We start from the raw sequence: 19,034 nt of genomic DNA on the forward strand, positions 1-19,034 counted from the left end.
GTCTTTGTTTTTAGCAATGCTAGCTACGTTAGCTATCACGACGAGTGGTTCTTAAATTGAGGTTTTTCTTCCAGGAAGGCCACAGCATACCGATGGAAATATATACTTAAGCATTGGTTCATTCACAAGACGTCTACATAATTACAGAACGTAGATACATGACTGTTGAGTCTCTGTTTGACCGTTTAAGTCGCTTAAGACCAGTTAGCCAGCTAGCCTGTAGCCAGTGGTACGTTTGTGTACATTTGAGTTGAGAAGAGAATGATTCTGAATCACATTTACTCACCCGAGCAAAAACAAGACGGCAGTCATTTAGTGGTTCTTTTGATCCGAGTTTGCTGACCCAACCACACACGAAATAGTTGTAAGCCTCCAGTACGATGTCCAGAGGACGGGGTAGTTCGTGATGTCGATTGCCTCCACACCACGCAAATCCGACACGAGTTCGGAAAAATCTCTTTTCCTCAGAGTATAAGGATCATATCCGACATATTTGACTATTTTTAGAGCGTATCTTCAATGGGTGTTCCCTACTTCCTGACCCCCAGTTGAATTTCGCGTGCCGCCGGAATCACGTGATTGCAACCCTCCTATCAGGTGTGATTTTCAAATTGGCACTATACTGTGGGGAGGATATCACAATCCAACTGCTGTTGTTAGACACATTTGAATGGTTATCTGGAACTTCGGATAAAGCCGGTGATGCTTGCTGGGACACCTCAAAGTGGCTGCACTTGTGCATAATGTATGAATGATCGAATGGAAGTGGAGAGGCTTGCCTGACCTGCTTGTTTCTTACCAGCTGACCACGATTGGCCATCTGCTCCCAACGAGCCCCGCTCTCTATTTTTGCCTCTCAAGCGAGACCCCGCCACTCTCTTTATAATCATGCATCTGCAGTATCACACTTTAGAGTCTTCCGAGACGGATTTAAAGGGAAATATAGAGCATCATAAATGTTCGCCTTTTGCTCAGCAGAAGAAGAGCACCAAGAGAATGTGACCTTTAAGATGTGTGCACCCATAAATGTTCCAATTCGTGTCTCATCTGAATGTGTGCTAAAGATATGTGAAGTTATAAACCATGAGCCACGAGGTCATTTCATCAGCGTTTGCAAAGCCATGTTGACATTACAGGACTTACCTTGTCTTCAGGGCACTACTGCACTGTTCGCTGTATAGCGAAGGGGAATTGTGGGGGAGGGGAATAGTAGGGGTTGGGGGGGCACAATTACTATTACATTTATCAGGTGGGGTCTCTAGGCTGTCTGCTGTGGCTTTTAACTGAATGAAAGAAGAATGAAAACAGTTGATGCAGTAGTACAAATTGGAAAACATGTGCGATCCCAATTGTGGTGTCCTCATTTGCAGTTCATTCAAGAAGATAAAAATATCAGACTTCAAACTTATAAGGTCCAACTGTCATAAACAAAAACATGGCTGATGACTGCTTGAAGCTACCAGTTTGTTGTGTGGAAATATTACCTTTTTTTTTGTAGCGTTGATTGAATGACTAAAGTATAGCAGAGGTGATATTGCCTTACAGAACCTATCCATCCATTTTCTGTACCACTTGACCTCATTGGCAGTGACAGACAAATGACCGTTTACACTCACTTTCATACTAGGGCTAATTCTAATTTCCTCAATCGATTTGATTTCGATTCACAAGAGTTCAGTTTGATTTGATTATAAAATTAAAAAAGCAATTCAATTCAATTCACTTCACTTCAATCCAATATCAATTAATTATGACATATACATTTTTCTTAAATGTCAAGTACATGATAAAAAGTTTATTCATAAAAGTAAGTAAGAAAGTTTTACACAAACGCGACATCAGCAAGGATGAGGTGAAAATATATTTTCAGAATCTAATTCAATAATTGTAAATATAACTTTAAAATATTCTTAATTGTCTTAAAGTGCAATAAGTCAGGTATTTCATTAAGGTAGGAAAATACTTTTAAATTCATGCGATCAGTAAATTTCAAGAAAACAGTAAGATACAAAAAAATCTGGCCTTTAAAAGTCTATTTTCTTAAGAATTTATGGGAAAAAGATATATAAAATAATCGATTCATGGCTTTATGAATCGATTCAATATTTTTCAAACCCAGCCCTAATTCATACAGATGGTACTTAGTTAACTCTAAGTAGTAGCCAAAGATAACCCATGCAAACTGTCAGATTCGAACCTCGAACCCCCTGACTGTGTGAGGCAGACAGAGGCTTTCGAAAAGATTGTTTTCACATCTATACCGCATTTCGGCAGTACACGGTAGACTTTTCCTAATCTAAAGTCACAAATTTCCACTTTTCTAGAAAGCAATTAAGAGACAAAGAGAGAAACGAATGAACAACCAGCAAAATTGATGGCGAGGTTTGCAGACACGTTGTTCAACCATTTGCAAGTGTTCAACTCGTGAATGTTGTCCTGTCCATTTACTTAAGTCCATACCTAAACAATAGTTGACATCTTATATACAGTACACACATGCTGTGCATACATGAATGTTAATGACTGACTGCAAAAGTCAGTTTCTGATGTTTATCATTGTTTCTTTTACTGTATTGATTTGTCATCTTTTTTGTTTCATTGTGTTTCCCGGGTCCATTCATTGTGGCTGTGATTGAAAACATAAAGCCTGATTGGGAAGCGGTGATAAAATTCTCAGCGAGAAATCTTGTCCATGAGCCAAGTGTGTTTCGGGGGCACCGTGTAAGGTAATCTGTTTTCGGAGCCCAGTGACTGCACGTTTTTGTTTGCACTGACTCAGCAGATGTTTTAAGGCTGACTATCTACTATACTTTTGTATTCTTGTCTTATTACTCTATTTATGTTGGCTGTGGTGCCACGTCAAAGCTCGTGTATTTTTTTTATTTTTTGCCAATTCAGTCTATTATGCTTTGTTTTGGAGATAACGTGTCCCGATAGAAAGAGTCAGGCAGCAGTGTGTTTTCTTGGTGGTATGAAGAGGATGCTATTTTGTTTTTATGACAGCCTTTTTTGGCATTGTTCTGGTCCAACGGAGCTCGCCCTCCCTACTGTGGGACTGCCTGTTAGTGGGCAGGAAGTGGCAGCACGCTGTTTGAGAGCACCAGCATACTGTAATGCAGACGGTTTTCTGCATATACGCTCCCTCCCATGATATCGCCTCGTAAAGTTTTAAAAAGACAATAAAAGTTATCCTGTGGCTATCAGGCTGCTAGGCTGCATCGTATCCAGGAAGGAGCTGCAGTCGGGTTAATGGTCTCTCTCTGGGGTAGCTACTGCACAGGGGCCAGTGCAGGGTTATCAGCTGCAGGAAGGCCCCTGCATGGCAGCTCTATGAGAGCTTGCATGAGCGTGAGTGTGGGCGTAGCTTAGCTCTGGGAAAGTGAGAGCAACTGACTTTCCAAGCTGTGATTTTTGCGCTCCCGTTTTAGCGCCTCTTAAGTCTGAATACACGTTTGACTTGTGCTTTTTGATTCAAGCTTAATCATTTTTGCACCCTGAACTATAATTTCTGCCTCTGAATCAGTATCAAGCTTTCTAAAATTTCTAAAATTTTCTATTAAAAAACTGATAACCAGACAAGTGTGGCTGTAAGTTTCAAGTACAGTGAACCGTCATTACGTTCCTTTGTCACCTACGACAGGCGAAAAAATATGACAGCGACAGACCAACTATTTTTTTCATCCCATATTTAAATATTTATAGTATTACTCAGTACTATTAGAAATAGTGTAAATACTGTAAATACTGTAGTATATTGAGTATTTTGTTCTCACTCTCTCACTTGCACAGTTCTCCAAAATTCAAGAGGTAAAAGCAAGTTTGTTTCCAGCTGTTAATTGTCACTCACAATTGAAATTTCAAAAGTGATAGTACTTTTGATACTTAAAATCCCGTCTACCCCCCCCCCCAAAAAAAAAAAACAATTACAGATAATTTTAAAGAAAGACCTTCATATCCCAATATAGCATTTTACCTACAAATAGCATGAAAGGAATAGCAATTTTATATTCTTCTGATTATTTTTTCCCCTTTTTTTTCATTTAACCTTTATTTAACCAGGTTGGTCCCGTTGAGATTAAAAACCTGTGGGACAAATTAAAAAATGCATAAAGTACAACATATTGTATTAAATGATCAATAAAATTGTTCCAACAGCCAAGCTAAAAACATCGACACTGTATGAATTTCTAGTTCCTGATCGTAAAATGGCCGCAACAAGAGGGTTGTCGTGAGTACTGATACCTTCAAATAAGGCCTGGTATCGGTACTCGGCCATCCTTAATGTAAAACACTATAAACAAGCTGTATCACATACAATAAAAGAGAATTAAACAGTACAACAATGTGGTACTAACTACATTGAAAGCATACAAATGTAAATTGGACTTTCCTCTATTCTCTAAAAACAATTGGATGCAGAAAATTGAATTTCAAATCGCTACTTTGCCACCTGTGGCTGAATAATGAAACTACACGCTCCCTTCACGTACACCACACGACGCACATGACGTCACATCCGCAGACGGGGGTGAGAAAAATTCAAACCCCAATTCTGTCTGGAAACTATTGGAGGCTTGCAGACTACCCATTGTGAACAGCTAAGGTGTTAATCTACTAATTAGAAGATGTTTCCGTCATAAATGGTCAAATAAAAAGGTTATTGTAAAGATATTTTTGGCCAAATTGTTACAGAGAGCAGCTTTCAAAATCCAAGATATAGCAAAAGATGAAGCATAATATAGCGGGGGTTCACTGTACTTCATTCTTGTACAACATGACCTCAGGTAGAGTCAACGGATGGTGAGGGGCGTCTTCTTTACAATTCTTTTTACTGAGTTTCTATTTATAAACATAAACAACTACAAGTCGAGTAGAAAATATGTCTAGTGTGGTGTGGGGAAGGTGGTAAGGTGCATTCCCTCCGACTGACAAATTACATTCCACCTCATGGATGCCACAATGGCGAGTCTGGAAACATCGGAAGCCACAAGGCAGCTACTGCTGCTTTTCTTCATTAAGCAGTAAGCGATACAGTGCTCACAGCATCTGCTGACTCTAACCTGTCGCTGCCTCTGTGTCCTTACAAAGATTTATGAAACACTGCTCCTTTTTGCTCCCAAAAAATAGATACAGGCTCAAATATCTTGTCGAGGGCTCTAGGCAAGATGTTGGTTTTTGTTGACGATGCAACCTGGGACTGTAACACTATATAAGCGTTTTCATTTCTGGAGAGGAAGTATTGGGGGAATCACATGATTACACAAATTTACACTCATACTGAATATACAATACGCCTACTTATATTTGCATTATTGGCATTTGAATAATATTTGAATACATCATTTTATCATGTAATACCATCATTCATATCAGTGGAGAATTTGAATAACCGTGTGGAAACATACTTAGCACACATCAAATCACATTTCAATATTGTAACTGAAATGACGAATAAATAGTAAAAAATGTATTGTCTATATTACCATAGGAGCCTGAACAGGAGAAATCTGATGGATGATTGGCAATTTACCTGCCTTGACAATATCCCGACCCTTTCTTTCTCTATTTCTTCAGAGTATATCTATCTGCTTTTTGTGTAGTGCTTCATCTACACCACACGGTGCCCAAATTGCTTTACAAAGCCTCACATTCACAAACACATTCATTCACCAGTTGTCGGCCACTGCCGCGCAGGTCGACTGGGAGCAAATTAGGGGACAGTGTCTTGCTCAAGGATACTTCGACATGGTCACAAGGGCTGAAGATTGAACCCACAACCTCCCAGTTGGAAGAAGACCACTCTACCACTGAGCCATGCCGCCCCAATTATTCACATACTGAATATTCGCAGTTCATGTCATCCATCCAGTAAACCCTCTCCAGTTTGTATACATAACCAAATTGAAAAACAAGGCTTCAAACTCCAAGCAGTTTCAGTTTGACTTTGAGAAATAGGCAGTTCTTCCATTTTAAAGCTTATTTAACCCATGGGTTAATTAGACTATCACGGGTTTACATCTTACTGGCCCCACCTTGAGTCCAGCACCCGCATCTCTCTTGAGCCCAGCTGAATCAGCAGCTGCAGCTATAAAAGTGCTGTTGTTGAGGTGTTAGTCTGCTTTGTGTGCTGGGAAGGGGGAACGTTGCTGGGAGAGAGACAATCTTTCAGCCTTTATTCCACTGCAGATTCACCTTTGACCCTAGATGGTCATACTTTTCTAGTGCCGCTCTTTCTTCCAGTTCACTGCTCTTCGCTCGATGGCAGAATGTCTGAGCGGAGAGATAGATTTTGATAAATAAACAGAGAGACACGGGACACTCGCTGGGATGAAGCCACAGCGATGACAGTGGAGATATCAAAGTGAAGAAAGACAGAAATGGGGAACAATAAACAGGCTGGTGGGAGAGAAAACAAGATTGGGTTGAGTTGCCAGGTTAGTCGCAGCATGCTCTGACAGGCGCTCTGACGGAACGAGATAAAAGATAGTCCTGGTCATTTTTTTTGTTTCTTGTCTTTTTATTTCTCCCTTTTATACCGACGCTGCTCCATGTGCATTTCAGACTATCATCCCATGCGTGCCATTTATCCACTATATGAACACAATTAGCAAGGCACACGGTGTAATCCAATAATTAACTAATTTGCTCCCAAAAACGTAAAAAAAAAGTTTTATTTTAAATATTGTCATGGCCCCAAAAACATATTTAGATTTCGTTTTATGTTTTTTTTTTTTTTTTATGCTAGAGCATACAGAAGACTTTGATGCAGCTTTCTGACCTAAAGAGGACAGTTAAAGCAATGGTAGTCTTGCAGGTGGCAGCAGAGTATAAGAGATCAACCAGGGCCATGTTGCAAAAAAGTTATTTTCCCCAGTGTTTAAACAGATTTGTGAATAATGATGAAACTTAGGTATATTCTAATGCTAATCACTGCAAAATGGAAACAGAGAGAAATATAATTTTTTTCCTGATGAAAAAAGAGACTCAAATCTTTCTAATGGTATGTTTTTATAGCAATACAGTATTCTATGGGCCTTGCAAAATCAGTCAAAATCCAGTAAAACAGCCGGGAGCTAAGTGGGTTGCTTCAGTGAAAATGGCTGAGAGTGAATGAGTTAATCAATCAGTGATTTGGTAAGGGCACCTTGTTAGCCCTGAATTTTAATACTAGATGTTTGGGAACTGGTTTTCTTTAGTGCCAAATCAAAGCCTGGAAGAAAGGGAGGTTAAGAGCCACAAAAATCATACAAGTCAGTAAACATGACTTGCTGTGGTAACCCTCGTTGGGAGAGACAAAGACATTTTGACAATTATATGCTTACAGTTTTGTGGCAACATTTTGGGGAAGGCCCTTTTCTGTTCCAGCACGACTGCGCCCCAGTGCACAAAGCAAGGGCCGTAAAGGCACGCTTGGCTGAGTTTGCTGTGGAATAAGAGGATAGACGCCGCCTCAACTCCGTCGAACACCTGAGGGAGTCGCCCTCTCTTGTCCAACCTTGGTGACCGACTGCCTAATTTACTCGTCCGAGAAAAAGGGACATTGCAAAAATAGTTTGTCTTCATGGATGTTATTCTTTTTTTATTATTATTATTATTCAACAATGCAGTCATATTTGTATAAATTACATCTGTGTATTCTCTGGTTTCTGTATATTTGTACTCCTTAGATTATTATTTTTTTAATCCAGTGAGCGTGTTTCCAATGATTCAATTACTAGCTCATCATTTTTCTTCGTAATATTTAATAATCTGCCGTGTGTTGTGATGCCGTCCTTGCTTTATTGCCATTGTAACAATATTGTAGTTTTGTTACCATTTGGAGTTGCTTCATTCTCTCGCTGCCCTTTTCCCCCAAAAACGCACACCTGGCATATGGATAGTTTACCGTGCCATGTTTTATGCACTGATTCGCTACCGTCTTTTTTTAAGAAGACCTGGGAGAAGAGAAAGGCACTCTCTTTCTGACAATTTTTGAATGAAGCCAGGCAAGCTGCAGTAAATGCACAATGACACACACACACTTACACACGTACAACTGCTCTCGGCCTGTTTGTGTCAAATAATCAATAACACTCTTAAAGAAGCCCTGAAACTAATAGGAAGAGACAATGAGGAAGAAATGGGGGTGAATATCCATTAAATGCAAACAAAGCCATCTTGCATTTTATCTTCGGATCAGTTCCTCCCCTCTTGCTGCAGAAATTACTATTTGAGTGTTATAAGTTGAAGGGGACACAATCTTATCAAAATAAATCAAATGAGTTACATCGATTCCCTTTCTAAGATGAATATTCTTTCAGTCTCGCACCAATCTGTCTGCATTCATTCTACTTTTTCATATTTCTTCTGCTTAACATCTTTGATTTGTGTACCAGGGTTCGGTTTCTTAAATAATTTGTTTCACTCCCTCTGGGAGATGGCCTAGCTTTTTAATTAATTGGTTTTGAAATTTAGTTAGCTGTATCTGTGTGTGCGCGTGTGTATTTGTGATAAGGTAAGTGTTTGTATGTGAGTTATTTGCTGCTTTCTTCACCAAGCATTCCCCTGACACATTGATGGGTAACAGGAGGGGAGGTGTGCGTTCCTCTGAGGGTGTTTCTGTTTACGTGTAGTTGGCTACTGCATGTAGTAAATATGAAGACAGTAGACTTTTTAACACCAGATTGCGCCATAGAATGATACAAAGTGGCAGACATTTTACAGTATAGGCTACAGTAAGTAAACACTGGTGTTGAAGTAGTTAGTAGAATTGTGGGCGTGTTCAGTATTTAAAGGGGCCATATTATGGGCATTATTAATTGCTTGTATTGAAATAGTTGAGTCTCTGGAGGGCCTGCCCACCCATCAAGGGTGTAATTAATCAACAAGGTAAATCTTTTGTTGTCAGTCTGTTTCTGAGGTAGGTGATATAAGTTACTGTGTACACGCATTCTTTAGGAAATGTACAAATACTTGTGTAAAAAATACTTTACTGACTTTGGCACTGATTCAAATAAATGGCTCAATAGCACCCTCTGCAATTTTTTTAACGAAACATTCCGGTTCCACGTTTCACCTACAATAGTGAAAATTGAGAGGTAATATTTATTAGCCCAAGACCTAAAAATAGGTATTTTGGAGCCATATGCTAAACCTGCAGAGCGACTTAATAGTCCAAAAAATAAGGTGCAAAAGTAAAAAAAATGTTTACCAATTTTTATAAAAAACATTTATGGACACAGCTTTGCTGCTAGCTAAATTCTGACAGGATAATTAGGGCTTAACTGACAACAGGTCCTGCATGAGTAAAAAAAAAATAAAAAATAAGATATGCTAAATTAGCTTAAAAAACACACTTGACTTGTATGCGTTTTTTCAGATGAAACAGATAATTTTTGAACGGCAGAATTGATTTTCAGGCTGGCATAAGACACAATTTATTCACCACAAGTTCCTTGGTTCACGTTCCTTCCTTCCTTTGAGCTCCGTTACTTTCATTAGCACAGATTAGCGTTAGCCTGTGGCTGAATGCCATACTCGAGTGATTTTAACCTGGATGTGGTAAGTAAGTGGTAAGCGTGCTATAATTCTAAAATCCTTTCTGTATATGCATGTGAAATGCCAGACACCTTTTATTGAGACACCTGAGAGGTGCTTTAAGTTGTGGGAAGAAAAAAAACACATGTCTCCTCTTACTTGTGTCTCTATGTGAGTACCTGAGCTCTTAGCTGTGTGTCCATGTGTGTAATTTGTCTTTTGCTTCTGCTGCATGAGCAGTTGTGTTGTTCTCCATCTGCTGTGTGGTGTTATTGAACGCCTCATCTATTATGCAGAATCAACATTGTCCATTTGTAAGCTCCATTCACCGTGGAGTATTGCTTCAGGTTTAGGCTTCATGAAGATTGTATTGCTCTTTGTTGGACTACTTGAACACTGCAGAACTGATTGTGGCTTTGCTGTGTGTTGCCAGGTCCACACCGTCTGTCACACTGTGTTCCTTTCTCGTTTTTAATATGTATGCATTTGCTTTGTGTCTGTGCGTGCTTCTGCCTTTGTTTCACTCAGCCTGCATGACTCTTTCTTTGTGGCTGCAATGGGAATGGGAATTAGCGTTTGTGCGTCCTAATGTCTTTGTGCCTCTGTTGGGGAATATTTCTACCTGTATGTTGGAGTGACAAAAACATTCAATGGAACATTCTGACACATTGAAACAAACTGTGTTTGCGCATATTCTCATACTGTTGTATGCATAGTGCATGCTGCATTACACACACACACACACACACACACACACACATGACCATCAAGCATAAATTGCATGCTGTTATAGTTTATGATGATGATTCATATGGCTGTCACATAACGGGAGGCCAGCTGTTTCCTTCCCCCGACGCTAATGTTAACCTAAAACAATTTTGTTCAATAACTTCATATGAAACTGCTCCTTGTCATTTATAGGCTATACAAATAGTCTATACACACATTTTTCTTCTTCTTCTTCTTCTTCTTCTTCTTCTTCTTCTTCTTCTCACCTTAAGAAAGTTTCTATCCACTTTGGTGCTGTTTTCTTTTGTCCTATGTCTATTTGCGGAGTCAAATTCAAGAAAGAAGACAAATGAAGGTGCCATCTCTTAAATTTTATAATTACAGAAGCCGAGCTGTCTATTTAGGTCAGTTGAAGAGACAAATTGCCCTAACTTGAATGCGGTGGCCTTGTGAAAGGGTAACATGAAGGTGAGGGTGGCACTAGAGTGTTGCTTCTACAAGACCACAAAGTAAAAATATATATTATTATTATTATTATTATTATTATTATTATTATTATTATTATTATTATTATTATTATTATTATTATTGTTATTGTTATTATTATTATCCATTCATCCATTTTCTTAACCGCTTAGTCCTTACAAGGATTGCGGGGGGCGCTGGAGCCTTTCCCAGCTGGCTTTGGGCAGTAGGCGGGGTACACCCTGAACTGGTTGCCAGCCAATCCAGGGTATTATTATTATTATTATTATTATTATTATTATTATTATTATTATTATTATTATTATTATTATTATTATTATTATTATTATTATTATTATCATTATGATTATTATTATTATTATTATTATTGTGTGCATGGCAACCTTGAATGTGTCGCTGAATGTACATTTTGGTCAAATTCCAATTTGTATAACCATCAGAGTATTCAAAATGTGTGGTACCCTTAAACCATTAAGTAGATCAATGTATTTAATTTACAGCTGCATAGAGACCTATTGGGTTTCTTTTAAAGAAAGACAAACCAGCTATTTATTTTAGTTTCAGGGAAGCACTCTCCTTTCCTTTTTCAGATTGTATTCGACAAATTAGCTCCTACATTACAAGTGAATAAATTAGGTAAATCCTAAAAGTCTACTAGCTGTCACCAAATAAATACTTTACTGGCTTTGGCCTGAGCATGAAAACAATCAATAGCCAATATTTTAAATGAATAACAGAGGATAGGTTTGAAAAAAAACAAAAAAAACACAACCTTCGTGATGGGCTTCGTAGATTTGTAGATGCCGGACTGCAATGTGGGTGTTTGCTGAACTGCAGTAACAATCTGCATCATAGTCAAACGAAAACTCTATGGACCAGCAAATTACCTATTGTAAAATACAAGCTGTGAAAAAAGGAAATGACAACGTAAAAGTATATGTTCCAATGATAATGTTTACTTCCCATCAGTACACAAGAGAGATGCATCAACCTTCTAAGCAAGACGAAAGTGATGTATACAACTGGAAAAAACAAAACAGTTTGAATATGTAAATGCGAGCATGGAAGGAAAAGAACATTTATTAAATGACTTGAACAGGAAACTGCAAGAAAATGAATAAAGAGGGAAGGTAGTCTTTAAAATGTGATGGAGGGAAAAAACTCCATGCCAAAGACAGGACTGGACGGAGACTAATTGTATGTATGACTTGCTTGGTTTCTGCTTACCTACTGCTGGCTTTTTTTATATACTATAAACTATGCAATTTTACCACTGCATTAAAGAAAAAGTCCTACTTTTACCCCTTGAAGCTCATTCAGTCTTTCTGGTGTACAGCTTTATCGTTGAGAGCTTTTTGAAAAGTCTGTTTGTGTTTGAACACATTCAGTATCTCTTAATTTTAGTCTAATAAAAGACAAAATGACAGATCCTTTTTATTGACGTCAATTTGTATGTGAAAGCTGCCAACATGTCTGTGTAGTTAGCCCACCACTGGTTTTGGCTGTGTGCCGCTGATGTGGCTTCCATTAAACGGACCATTTTCCATCTCCAACTGACTGCTGAGCTTTTGTTTCCAGTGCTGACAGCATGCGAGGGCTTCAAATCCGCATCACTTTTATTCAGAGGCAGGTTTGCAAATACAGTGGGGAGCGTTGCCATCCATTTTCTACCGCTTCTCCGGGGTTTGGGTGACAGGGGGCAGCAGCTTTAGCAGGGAAGCCCAGATTTTTCTTTCAACACCCACTTTTTTTTAAGTCTTCCGGGAGGATCCAATGGTTTTCCCAGGCCAGCCGAAAGACATAGTCTCTCCAGCGTGTCCTGGGTCGTACCCGGGCTTCCTGCTGGTGGGACATTTCCGGAACATCTCACCAGGGAGGTGTCCAGGGAGGAAAATGGGGATAAACCTACAGTAAGCAAAAATTGTAGTAAAAAAAATGAAAGAAAAGAAAAACATTAAACTAATGAATTCAGGTTTAGTGTCTGTCTAAATTAAGGTACCACTGTGCTAATACTGGTCCGTACATCATTGTTACATTAGCGCCAAATGGGCAAAAATTTGATCTCACCCAAATACACTACTGTATATGCCGTTAAACTGCCAGACGGCTTATCTCATCATCGAAAGAGATCTCTCCAGTAAATTAAAACCAGAATTATCAATCATGTAGTCTTAGTAGCTATATGCTTTTCTAACACGTCATCAACACTAGTTTCGATTAATTTGTATCACCAGAAAGGTTACTGAGTTTATGGTACATTTTAATTGCTGCAAACTTTCTAAAAGGATGGCAGAATGGCCTGAGTTACCCCCCCCCCCCCCCCCCACCTTCCTAAATATAAATACAATAAACGTTGACCACCTCCCAGATAGAGGTTTAGTGGATGGCACGTCAGAAAATGAAAAATAAATCAAGTAGTTCGGTCTAACACGAGAATAGATGTGTGATGAAAGGTATAACTAAATAACCCACCCACACAAAAAATAACCCTGCTACTGCAATGACAGTTTTCATCATTAACACAGCTTAATATTTCTATAAGGCTGATTTTGTTGACGCCATATGACTGAGATGTCGAGTGTATGAAGCAATTATGTTTGTCAGCAGCTTCTGCAGCCCATAAAAAAAGACTGTGGCGAAAGCTGCCAACCCATCTTGACGATTTTTTTTTTTTATTGGTGTAAATGTGGCTTCAGATTTTTCCACCCTGAAAAGAAATAAATGCTTGGAGGGAGAGAAAAAAAAACATTTGTTCTTTTCACTGACAAAACTACGTACTTTGAACATTCCTACTACACTGGCACACAAACACGTACGTATTATATTATTATATTTATTTAGTGCATATGCTTCTAATTTTACTTTTACTAGATGTGGCAACAACATAACAGCATGACCTATGTTTGAGCATTTCATCTTCTACTGACACTTTTTAGCATGCTGTGCAATGTCATGACATGATATAATCCTTGTTGGTCATGGAGCTCGTGCTGACAGTTGTTTACCAGTTAGTATGCTGCAGAACATGGCTGTGAATGCTAATGCCGGCTTCCCTTTGTTTTTTTTGAGGAGCCGTCAAACCTGCAAACACATGTATGTTATTACTCACTGAGTCGTGAGAAAACACTGAAATGTTGTAGAAATTGTGTTTTGGAAAGTCACAGCTGCATAATTCATAGTAGTGCTCAATGTCTGATTTTGGTTTGTTTGATTTCCAGCTTAACTGCCATCGAAACCAAGTAGACATAGCCTTGGTCGGGGTGATTACTTTCAAACGGGACTTTTAGATGTTGTTAAATTGGTAGTGCATTTTGTCACATGCAATGGAAGATGTACAGTACAATTGACAGTACATTATGTTCTTTATGTAGCATACAGTCGCATAGATAATGCATACAAACACTTGTGTAACCTGACCCGACTCACATGGTGTGATGATGCATCACTGTACAAGTAATACAAGTAAACGTATTTACTGCTGTTGGATTTCTATCATGTGGGCCAGACTCATGTTTGTAGCAACAAGAAAAACAACCAAAATAAAAGTGTCTATTTGAAACTTTAGTCATCTTCATTGCTCTCTGAAGTCTCGTTTTTTTTCCCTACAAGATTAGTTTGGTTCAGTGTGGTTAGGTACCACAAATAACTGAGACATGCTTGCCACTTTTGGTGCCCTTTAGTTGAGTAATCACGTTTATATACGAACTGAGTTCATACACACTCACAGTTGTTTTTCTCTGCACTCTTACGAATTGTAGTCTTTTCACTTTTAGCTATTTCTTTAACTTTTATTGTTGCTAGGCCTACATATTGTATTGAGGTTACCAAGAGTAGGAACATATTTGCAAGCACACGGGGACATCCTTAACAGTTTTCAGCCTGAAATTGTCACTGCTGAGTTGAGCCCCACAAGTAGCATCACGGGATGTCATGTGCCTTGCATTTCACAGTGGCTCTCTCATTGGAATGGCCAAAAGACACTTTTAAATAAGGCACCAAAGGAAAAAAAAATAAAAAATGCCTTCATTTTGATGAATTAACCATAGAAAAACTATTGCCTTGCAAAATTTATATATTTAATCATACATTTCTATTTCTACACAGAACTTTCCTCAGTGCCCTAATTCCTGGCACACAAGATGCCTAAAGTGATATCAGTGAAGCAGAATATTAGGCTAACAACATCATTATAATTACATTGCTTGCCTGCTTGAATGGGAAGTTAATTTATTTACCTGTCCAATGGATGCACGTGGAAGATTATGGTTGTGCTCAAATTATGCAAGAAACACTTCACTTATCACTTCGTACTTCTAGCCTACAAGTATTACCTTTACCCGAATGTTAAACATGTAGAGAGCGCAAACAACCTAGCTAGCGTTCGCCTTGTCTGTTGGAATCAATTCATACTTGAAAGTGTTTATAAACAGCAATAATGATTTGCGGTCAGGATAACATGCTTGAGTTACTCGAATACGGTAAACTTGAAATGAGTTTGAATCCTGTGCATACTGTCAGCTCAAAATGTAGTTTGAAATAATATTCCTATAATTGCTCTTAGTTAATTAAACGACACTTATCTGTTTGTATATATTATAGCCTGATGAATAAACTTTGATTTACTTTTGTTGTTTAAGTTCACGTACAGTATGTTTGTCATATTTTAATTGAATTTTTTTTTGTTATGGTGTGAAATATTTGTATTCAATTAAAATGGATCAACTGAGATTAACTACAAAGCCTCCAATTAATTAGATTGCATGTTTTCCACTACTGAAATAAAGCATACAACATGTTTTACGTTAGCTCATTTATTTCGTTTTATTCACTGAGCGTGATAAGGGGAACATGTTGTGGGCGCGTACACAGCCGACTTGCTTCCCGGGCCAATGGAAGTGAATCCTCTCATTCCCTTTAAGAGCAACGCACTAGAGGCACACAATTCAAGACTCACTGGTAAAGTACGTTTATAAGGAATTGTCAGCAGACATCCACGGGTGGATGATGTAGAGTTGCCCAGGGTGATCACTAATCAGCGCTGTGAATTGGGCACTCCAATCCGATCTTTCAAATCAGTGTGTGAACCCCGCCCCTCCACCATGTCTGTACCATAGCCAAGGATTTTCAAAATAATAAAGATGATAATTAGAGCTGTCAAAATGTATCAAATCAATCAATCAACAACTATTTTAATAATGGAGTAATCGAATATTTGGAGCCAGTTTTTTAATTTAAAAATTGTCCAAATCCTTTGATTTCACCATATCAACGGTAATTGTTCACTGATTTCTGTAGTCCTTCATGAAAGAAGACATTTGCAAACATCTGTTTTTACTTTGGAAAATAATGACCGAACCGGTAAAATAGTACATCACTTCCCCTCTTTTTTTTTTATCACTATACAAATACGAAATGAACACCAATCAGTAGTCAATAAAGAATAATCAGGGAAAAATGCTTTTGTAATACACTTTAATTCGGAATTAAAATAAATCTGATTAGTCGATTCATTGATTGAACAATTGATAGATTAATTGATTCTAAAAATATTTCATAGTGACAGCATTAATGACAATAAAAAGAATGTATTCAATGAATTGGTTTTGATGCACATTGTTATCATATTTATGAAAGAAATATGATGACCTCCACCATACATAATGCCTGTGCTTTGATCAAATCCACCAAAATCGCTTGCGCCACAACTTAGACCTGCTTTCAGCTGGTCTAAATGTTAGTCTCCGAGTCAGCAAATTGTCAAGTGTGCCAGGGGTGTGTAAAAGAAAACACCTATCGATGCGCAATGTGTTCTGCCAAATTCTCAAACACACTAAAGAATCGACAATAATGTCTCTGGTAACCATTTCCCACTCAATATTTTATTTATTACACAAAAGTAGAATCAATCAATACTCATGCTGGACTTTTTCTTGCATCATGAAGATATTTATAAAAAAAAAATTTTTTAAAAAGAGCGCTTCTTCTGGTTTTGAACGTTACCCTGACCCGGATTGCAGAGGATCTCTACAGACGTTTTACTTGCAAGTTAAATCATCAAATGCTAGCACATCAGCTCAATCAATCTTTTTTGTTTTTTGTTTTTTTAGCATGCAGTAAATTCATGTAATGGTCTCGCTGATGAAATATACACAGCTGTACAGTTTCAGCTAACACATCCTGATTGGAGTCCGTCACATCCGCAGACCCCGTAGTCACACATTGTGGAAAAACAGCCCCTTGTATGGTTTTAATAAAGTGCTCTTATGTCTGAGCACCTGCTTACTAACAAAAAGCACAGAGGGGCTTTTCACAGTGAATGATCAAGTGTGTGTGAGACCGCTCAGGGGCACTTCATGGGTGTCTTCATGATCCCGGGTCACGCTTTAATGTGCCACAAAGACCTCTGACGAGAACACTCGCCACCACGCCATTACTAAAAACATCCACACTCATGTTGGTGTGTGGGGGTAAAATATAAGCAGACTCGATTATTCCCATACTTTGATGCAAATTTTAGTTGGCTATATCTCTCTCTCACACACACACACACACACACACACACACACACACACACACACACACACACACACACACACACACACACACACACACACACACACACACACACACACACACATACACACCTGTCATCCTCCCTCAGGCTCGTCGGGTAGCGATCCATCGCTCTCCTCTGCTGTCAGTGAGAACAAATGAGCCAGGGCATGTTCCTTAGTGCTTCTTAGTGCACGTGTGCCGGCCAAACTTCCTGTCTGTCTTACCTCCCTCTCTTCTTCTTCACTGAAAGACACACACACACACACACACACACACAGAATGTAACCTGCTCCGCACTGTTACCCACAAACAGATCACTGACACACAGTCTCCTGGCTATGTTGCATTGTGTATGAGTGTGTATGTTGTGTGTAGTTACAGACTTCCCACCCCTACTGTGTCAGTCTGGCAAGTGCCATTTCACAAGCAGCTGAGGAAGGGAGTCAAGATGGAGGGAAGGCGAAGGCCTTGATGTGAGCGTGTTTGTTGTCAGGAGGTTTATTAATAAAGATGACCTCAGCTGCTCGGGGTGTGCGTCGCTTTCTTCAGTTTTTCTTTCAGCCTTTCTAAACACACACAATTCACTAAAATAATCATCATTCCGAGAAGCTACTTTTTTTGTGTATTTATGAATAAATAAGTATTAGTCTATCTTGCCTCTTTCGTCATCTTTGATTTCGCTGCAAGAATGCTGCGCTCTTGTTGGTGTGGACGAACATTCTCGCGTGCATGAAATCTGGGTCTACGTGGATGTAACAGGGATAATCCTTTAGGATAGGACTCTTTTTTTGTCTCATGCTCCCTGGATGTGATTATGTGCATCATTATGTTGGGCTAAGTAGGCTGAGTCCTTGTGTGCTTGTGTGCAGATACCTGGGTACATTGGAAAAGTCAGAAATCCTCCCACAAGTATGAAATAAATTATTCTGTTTGTGTCAGGCATCTTTGAATATCATCCTCGTGGCAGTCTCAGTTTTTCCTGGAAGCGGAATTCTGTAAAGTTGCACTTTATTTAGTCTGGACAAAATGTTTGTCATATATTTTTGGACAATGCCAGTGCTGTCACAGTTGCAATCTCCCAGTCAGCCCTAGTTGGAAGGCTCCGAGACTATAAATCTACTCTTTGCTAGCTTTAACCATGTGGCCAATACTGTAGGGAAAATTGCATAAATATAACTTAAACCTCAGACATCATGTTTTCTAAACCAGGTGTTTTGTTGCAAAAACTTGTGTAGACTTGAGGCGTTCATCATTTTTAAGACGCATTTTTTGGGAAGATGACAGTAAAGGAAAAGCTCAATACTGGGTCCAAGCATATTCTCCTTTAGAGGTGATAATAACTCACTCTATATATGGCGTGGAAAGAATATTCAAGGCCCACTCTAGACACCAAAAATATATGGGAGAGCAGGAACTCAGTGGTGTCTCAACCAGAAGGCCCAGTAGCGTGACCTGACTTTTTTTTTTTCACATTTCAGGTACTTTGTACCTTTCCCTTGATGCATTTAATTGCTGCTCTATGTTTGTAATGCTCATTATTAGAAAAAAAAAGAGTGTAATGGGGAATTGGCAGTGACAACAAAAGATTATATGTACCACATTTCAGTATTAGTGTTGATACCAAGTAATGAACTGGCAACATATGAAGTGATGATGTAAGGGGGAAAAAATAGCAATGAAATTCTGTGTTGAATGGGGCCAGGAGGTTTTAATTAGAATCAACATCAATTGCATGTGTACTTGTGTAG

The 19,034-nt window shown here is 38.8% G+C and overlaps 1 protein-coding gene and 1 long non-coding RNA gene across 3 annotated transcripts in view; one reads left to right on the forward strand and one right to left on the reverse strand.

The window, feature by feature from the left end:
* sema4c (sema domain, immunoglobulin domain (Ig), transmembrane domain (TM) and short cytoplasmic domain, (semaphorin) 4C) overlaps positions 1-19,034 on the forward strand; it is a 106,815-nt gene that overhangs the window by 6,435 nt on the left and 81,346 nt on the right. The window lies entirely within an intron of this gene.
* LOC147174193 (uncharacterized) lies at positions 11,668-17,585 on the reverse strand. Its single transcript, XR_015094915.1, has 2 exons — positions 17,376-17,585; positions 11,668-12,636 (listed from the first exon to the last, which is right to left on the reverse strand). It is a non-coding gene; the product is annotated as an uncharacterized LOC147174193 (long non-coding RNA).

This window comes from Leptonotus elevatus, chromosome 5, assembly GCF_054856555.1.
Source record: "Leptonotus elevatus isolate MCC_2025b chromosome 5, RoL_Lele_1.0, whole genome shotgun sequence".
Taxonomy (NCBI): domain Eukaryota; kingdom Metazoa; phylum Chordata; class Actinopteri; order Syngnathiformes; family Syngnathidae; genus Leptonotus; species Leptonotus elevatus.